At 37.7% G+C, this 7,534-nt stretch overlaps 1 long non-coding RNA gene across 2 annotated transcripts; it reads right to left on the reverse strand.

The window, feature by feature from the left end:
• Nucleotides 1–652: 652 nt before the first annotated feature.
• LOC136432565 (uncharacterized) lies at nt 653–3,740 on the reverse strand. 2 transcript variants are annotated; one of them, XR_010755542.1, is made up of 3 exons: nt 2,986–3,740; nt 1,379–1,472; nt 653–878 (listed from the first exon to the last, which is right to left on the reverse strand). It is a non-coding gene; the product is annotated as an uncharacterized lncRNA (long non-coding RNA). The 2 variants fall into 2 exon arrangements; XR_010755541.1 differs by lacking the exon at nt 2,986–3,740 and adding an exon at nt 2,347–2,413.
• Nucleotides 3,741–7,534: the final 3,794 nt, after the last annotated feature.

Below are 7,534 nucleotides of genomic sequence, written 5' to 3' on the forward strand. Positions count from 1 at the left end.
GTTGTGTGTGACACTTTTTTTAAGCACGGAAAACCGCGCTGGCCGTGGGGGCGTTACGGAAGGGTAGAACCCCTATAAGAACGCCATGTCGCAGGCAGCGGTGGCTGGCCCACGTAGTTAATCGTAGATTTACGGAACTTTTAAAGACTTTGCGGACTGTCAGTTCAAAGTTACTGTATAAGGCTGCCAAGACTTTGCATATGGCCTCCTAAAACTTAAGATTTAAATATTTCTAGTGACCAATCAAATACGCATCCGTTGACTATGGTGGAACAATCTTCTAATCACTTTGGTCAGGAGTAAAGTGACTAAAACACAGGACAAATGGACAATGAACTGTTGTACAGATATGATTTGTCTTTATCATTGTGTTGATTCAATATAGACAAAAATAACAAGACGAAAGGACACTGAATACAATAACGAGTTTTATTTGCAAGTTCTTATGCCTGAGGGCTAATTGCAACATGAAACAATACAAAGAAAACATTGCAAGTTAACAATGGTGACAAGTGGTACTTCATATTTTACATTGCTGTCACCTCTATGACAAGTGCAGAAATCATTCCATTGATACAGAAAAATATTATATCATAATAGATATATCATCAAGTTGGAATGCTAAGAGATTTCAAAGTACTTCTGTCAAAAAGATAAATAAATGAAGGTAAGAAAGTCAATAACAGGATGTTACGTCAAAAACAACAAGTTATTGAGCAGTACTTGAATGTAGTACAACAATAGGGGACAGCAGGTGCAGCTTGCACATGAACTTTAGCTGGTACCGCTAGCTGATCTGTAAGACTTGCTGAAGACTGTGCCAAATTCCAAATCAGATCAGAATTCATGATGGTCACCTGTTGATGGCCCAGGTTGACCTTAACATGACATAGGTGCAGACAAGGGAAATAAAGAGATGAAATTTACCTTCAGCTCCTATAACCAATGGAACAATTAAATCAAAATACATGGTATGAATAAAGTTTTACAAAAACACATGACTGTTGTATTTTGACTCTGTGAGACACATAGACCAGCTTGAATTAGTTATAAGACAGCCATCGAATGAAATCAACATAGTCTAAACATTATCCCAGACCCCTTTTTACTGATTACCACAAAACAGTTGTGAAAAATCTATGAACACATATGAACAGGTCTGCTCTGATACAAAGAACTTAGATACCAACTGTGGTCTGTAACACTCACATATGCTGTACTGTACATATTCTTTGTTATGTGTGAAAAAACAGTCTGAACCGGTGGTTGATACTTCAGGGAATGGCACTTATTCTATTATTAATTTTGTCACAAAACTATCAACATCAATGAGTAACCTGTTAACAAATACCAAGGATATATATATATACTTACTTACCCTCCTAAGATGGCTGAAACAGTATGGGATCAACTTGGAGTCAGGGAGGACCTCTCAGGAAATCACTGAAAACTGGGACAACAGCTGCTTTCTCCTTAAAAAAAAACAAAGAAAAAAGCTAAATGATAGTAGAAATATTAAACAGACATTAGTTGTCAATTTTTCTATTATAATTTTGTTCAAATAAATGTTGCATGTGTAAGTAAAAGCAAGAATACTTTTCCTGAATGGAATGAGTATTCCCTGACTTTAGCTTATCAGTACTTTCTATAGAGTGAGCTTGGTAATTCAAACAAATGTGGTACTCTTGTAGTATTCAAATTTCCAAATGAAAGTAGCATAGCCCTGTTTAGATATATTCATGTTTGTTGACATAAAACAAAAAAGTGAGATACTAATGTAACGTTACCTACCCCATTTCCATCTGAAAACTATAACAGTATAACAAAAAAATCAAAAAATACACCTGATAATAATAAAACACTAAAAAAAATAGATTTTTTGGTCCATCATTTTGTATGTATTGTTACACATGTATATGTTGTTTAGATTCTACAAGAAATACAGTGATGCATCCTGTGCTGTAACAATCCTAGTGATATGACAATAATCACTATTAGGGAACATATGAAATTCACACAACCATACTGCATGGTAAATACAGGTCCCTGAAATACATTTGTTGTTCAACCAAGAACTCTCTGGCATGCCAGTGATAGGGCATACTACTACATTTCAACTCAAAATCAAAATTAATGCAACCTCTTTCCAAACTGCATTTTCAACTTCACCTGTTTCTGTCACATCTGTGATTCCACCTGCACAAACCAGTATTGTCTATGCTAATTTATCACCTCAGGGATAAGTTGTTGCAGCATGTGATCTTAAAACTAGAATGTACAGCACTAGTTCACTTGGGTTTTTAAAATCTGTTAGGTTTTAAAGCAACATGATAAAACCCTACTTACAGTTAACAACCTGGATGTTTTGTGTTGAACATTTGTAGCATCCTGTAGACCACATTAACACAAGATTCACCTAGGTAGAACCAACATCAAACATGCACAATGAGAATAATACAGTGGGGAGGAGGGTGCATAATTTGTGCTGTCAATGCTGAAACTGCTAAAGGCATCTGATATAATTTTCAGGGAAATGACTGCATGCTTAGTAATATCATGAAATGGGCAAAATATCTTGAGGTTCATTATCAGTTCACATCCATGTAAATATTTGTTGTTTTTTGTGTACATGTTTTGTACATTCTGCAATCTGCATATATGCACACATATTGCTGTCTATATTAAGCAGTGTTAGGTTACCATTTTGTTTGATCATGAAACAGACTGGAATATATCTTTGCATTTGTCATGTTCAAGACTGTATTTGTAAAGGTAAGCTTACTAGACAACATCAAAACATTACTGCAGCTTGTATGAAAGTTTGTATGGAGAAAAACAGCACGACACACATTGCTTGATGTTAGTTTTTCAGTGCAAAAATGCTGCTATATTTGGCATAGGGAACTAAGTGGTACCATCAACAGGGAGACTTCAGATAGAGATACATTTTGTTCTAATTTTTAGGAATAACAAATGATTACTTACAGTTTACAAGCTTGGTTGTAATCTTCTTGCCGTTGTACGGTTGCATACACAAGACAACGTCTCATGGTTCCCCTATGCAGATAATCAAAGCGAAATAAGTAAAGTCGATACTGTGGCATAAAACGTCCACAACAAAAGGCACCTTTATAATTAGCAGCAAAAATAAGCGAGTAACATTACTTTGCACAAGTTACAGAAACAGAAATCCATAAGAAAATGAGCAAACTACAACAGTTGCTTGTTAGAACTAAGACAGAATCATTATAACATGGCTCATAAACACGAGCTAAAATATACAGATTTAACTATATTTTCAACGCGGTCCAGCGGTGATAAAAAAAGTGTCACACAAATGGCAACCATTGCATTACGTGGAGACATATATCATGTTACGAAAACAGTCCGAGTTGGAAACGGGAAAACTTGGGGTCGTTCAGAATCTTTAAGAAACGTTTACCTTGTCTTGGGACCTCCTTGGAACAGAAGGAAGTTGACTATCGTCAGAAATAAGCCGATTTGCTTAAAAAAGCCAATTTTGTGCGGTTGTCTGCTGCAAATCCGCTTGTTCAACACTGTAGCCATCTTGTGTCAGCTGAAAATCGCGGCACGTGACCATTATCCTTATTCTTCCGGTGGTCAAAGGTCCTATGGTTCACCGGGGGCGGGGCTGGGGCGGGGCTCCGATTCTGGCGGGAAGAGGGGCAGCGGGGCGCGGCACGTTCGAACTCCAGAACTAAATGTTCGAAACGAACCAGGCGTGTAGGGCACTTGATATGTACTTGAAAACTGAAGACCGCAAAATTTTATCATTCAAGGTGACGACGCCTTAGGTGTTCAAAGTTCCCCCCAACATTAAGCCTAGGCATTGCCTATGGGCACATTAACATAATCTATGTTCGATCAAGAATTTTTTTACTTTACTTTCAGTTGATAGGGCACTTGATATTTATTTGAAAACTGAAGACCGCAAAATTTTATCATTCAAGGTGACGACGCCTTAGGTGTTCAAAGTTCCCCCCCAACATTAAGCCTAGGCATTGCCTATGGGCACATTAACATAATCTATGTTCGATCAAGAATTTTTTTACTTTCCTTTCAGTTGATAGGGCACTTGATATGTACTTGAAAACTGAAGACCGCAAAATTTTATCATTCAAGGTGACGACGCCTTAGGTGTTCAAAGTTCCCCCCAACATTAAGCCTAGGCATTGCCTATGGGCACATTAACATAATCTATGTTCGATCAAGAATTTTTTTACTTTCCTTTCAGTTGATAGGGCACTTGATATTTATTTGAAAACTGAAGACCGCAAAATTTTATCATTCAAGGTGACGACGCCTTAGGTGTTCAAAGTTCCCCCCCAACATTAAGCCTAGGCATTGCCTATGGGCACATTAACATAATCTATGTTCGACCAAGAATTTTTTTACTTTACTTTCAGTTGATAGGGCACTTGATATGTACTTGAAAAATGAAGACCGCAAAATTGTATCATTCAAGGTGACGACGCCTTAGGTGTTCAAAGTTCCCCCCAACATTAAGCCTATGCATTGCCTAGGCAATAGCCTATGGGCACATTAACAAAATCTATCTTCGACCAAGAATTTTTTTTACTTTACTTTCAGTTGATAGGGCACTTGATATGTACTTGAAAACTGAAACCGCAAAATTTTATCATTCAAGGTGACGACGCCTTAGGTGTTCAAAGTTCCCCCCAACATTAAGCCTAGGCATTGCCTATGGGCACATTAACATAATCTATGTTCGACCAAGAATTTTTTTTTACTTTCAGTTGATAGGGCACTTGATATGTACTTGAAAACTGAAGACCGCAAAATTTTATCATTCAAGGTGACGACGCCTTAGGTGTTCAAAGTTCCCCCCAACATTGCCTAGGCATTGCCTAGGCAATAGCCTATGGGCACATTAACAAAATCTATCTTCGACCAAGAATTTTTTTACTTTACTTTCAGTTGATAGGGCACTTGATATGTACTTGAAAACTGAAGACCGCAAAATTTTATCATTCAAGGTGACGACGCCTTAGGTGTTCAAAGTTCCCCCCAACATTAAGCCTAGGCATTGCCTATCGGCACATTAACATAATCTATGTTCGATCAAGAATTTTTTTACTTTCCTTTCAGTTGATAGGGCACTTGATATTTATTTGAAAACTGAAGACCGCAAAATTTTATCATTCAAGGTGACGACGCCTTAGGTGTTCAAAGTTCCCCCCCAACATTAAGCCTAGGCATTGCCTATGGGCACATTAACATAATCTATGTTCGACCAAGAATTTTTTTACTTTACTTTCAGTTGATAGGGCACTTGATATGTACTTGAAAAATGAAGACCGCAAAATTGTATCATTCAAGGTGACGACGCCTTAGGTGTTCAAAGTTCCCCCCAACATTAAGCCTATGCATTGCCTAGGCAATAGCCTATGGGCACATTAACAAAATCTATCTTCGACCAAGAATTTTTTTTACTTTACTTTCAGTTGATAGGGCACTTGATATGTACTTGAAAACTGAAGACCGCAAAATTTTATCATTCAAGGTGACGACGCCTTAGGTGTTCAAAGTTCCCCCCAACATTAAGCCTAGGCATTGCCTATGGGCACATTAACATAATCTATGTTCGACCAAGAATTTTTTTACTTTACTTTCAGTTGATAGGGCACTTGATATGTACTTGAAAACTGAAGACCGCAAAATTTTATCATTCAAGGTGACGACGCCTTAGGTGTTCAAAGTTCCCCCCAACATTGCCTAGGCATTGCCTAGGCAATAGCCTATGGGCACATTAACAAAATCGATCTTCGACCAAGAATTTTTTTACTTTACTTTCAGTTGATAGGGCACTTGATATGTACTTGAAAACTGAAGACCGCAAAATTTTATCATTCAAGGTGACGACGCCTTAGGTGTTCAAAGTTCCCCCCAACATTAAGCCTAGGCATTGCCTATGGGCACATTAACATAATCTATGTTCGACCAAGAATTTTTTTACTTTACTTTCAGTTGATAGGGCACTTGATATGTACTTGAAAACTGAAGACCGCAAAATTTTATCATTCAAGGTGACGACGCCTTAGGTGTTCAAAGTTCCCCCCCCAACATTAAGCCTAGGCATTGCCTATCGGCACATTAACATAATCTATGTTCGATCAAGAATTTTTTTACTTTACTTTCAGTTGATAGGGCACTTGATATGTATTTGAAAACTGAAGACCGCAAAATTTTATCATTCAAGGTGACGACGCTTTAGGTGTTCAAAGTTCCCCCCAAACATTAAGCCTAGGCATTGCCTATGGGCACATTAACATAATCTATGTTCGACCAAGAATTTCTTTACTTTACTTTCAGTTGATAGGGCACTTGAAATATATTTGAAAACTGAAGACCGCAAAATTTTATCATTCAAGGTGACGACGCCTTATTAGGTGTTCAAAGTTCCCCCCCAACATTAAGCCTAGGCATTGCCTATGGGCACATTAACATAATCTATGTTCGACCAAGAATTTTTTTACTTTACTTTCAGTTGATAGGGCACTTGATATGTACTTGAAAACTGAAGACCGCAAAATTTCATAATTCAAGGTGACGACGCCTTAGGTGTTCAAAGTTCCCCCCAACATTGCCTAGGCATTGCCTAGGCAATAGCCTATGGGCACATTAACAAAATCTATCTTCGACCAAGAATTTTTTTACTTTACTTTCAGTTGATAGGGCACTTGATATGTACTTGAAAACTGAAGACCGCAAAATTTTATCAATCAAGGTGACGACGCCTTAGGTGTTCAAAGTTCCCCCCAACATTAAGCCTAGGCATTGCCTATGGGCACATTAACATAATCTATGTTCGATCAAGAATTTTTTTACTTTACTTTCAGTTGATAGGGCACTTGATATGTATTTGAAAACTGAAGACCGCAAAATTTTATCATTCAAGGTGACGACGCCTTAGGTGTTCAAAGTTCCCCCCAACATTAAGCCTAGGCATTGCCTATGGGCACATTAACATAATCTATGTTCGACCAAGAATTTTTTTACTTTACTTTCAGTTGATAGGGCACTTGATATGTACTTGAAAACTGAAGACCGCAAAATTTTATCATTCAAGGTGACGACGCCTTAGGTGTTCAAAGTTCCCCCCAACATTAAGCCTAGGCATTGCCTATGGGCACATTAACATAATCTATGTTCGATCAAGAATTTTTTTACTTTACTTTCAGTTGATAGGGCACTTGATATTTATTTGAAAACTGAAGACCGCAAAATTTTATCATTCAAGGTGACGACGCCTTAGGTGTTCAAAGTTCCCCCCCAACATTAAGCCTAGGCATTGCCTATGGGCACATTAACATAATCTATGTTCGACCAAGAATTTTTTTACTTTACTTTCAGTTGATAGGGCACTTGATATGTACTTGAAAAATGAAGACCGCAAAATTTTATCATTCAAGGTGACGACGCCTTAGGTGTTCAAAGTTCCCCCCAACATTAAGCCTAGGCATTGCCTATGGGCACATTAACATAATCTATG

The sequence above is a fragment of the Branchiostoma lanceolatum genome, chromosome 4 (assembly GCF_035083965.1).
Source record: "Branchiostoma lanceolatum isolate klBraLanc5 chromosome 4, klBraLanc5.hap2, whole genome shotgun sequence".
NCBI classification, from domain to species: domain Eukaryota; kingdom Metazoa; phylum Chordata; class Leptocardii; order Amphioxiformes; family Branchiostomatidae; genus Branchiostoma; species Branchiostoma lanceolatum.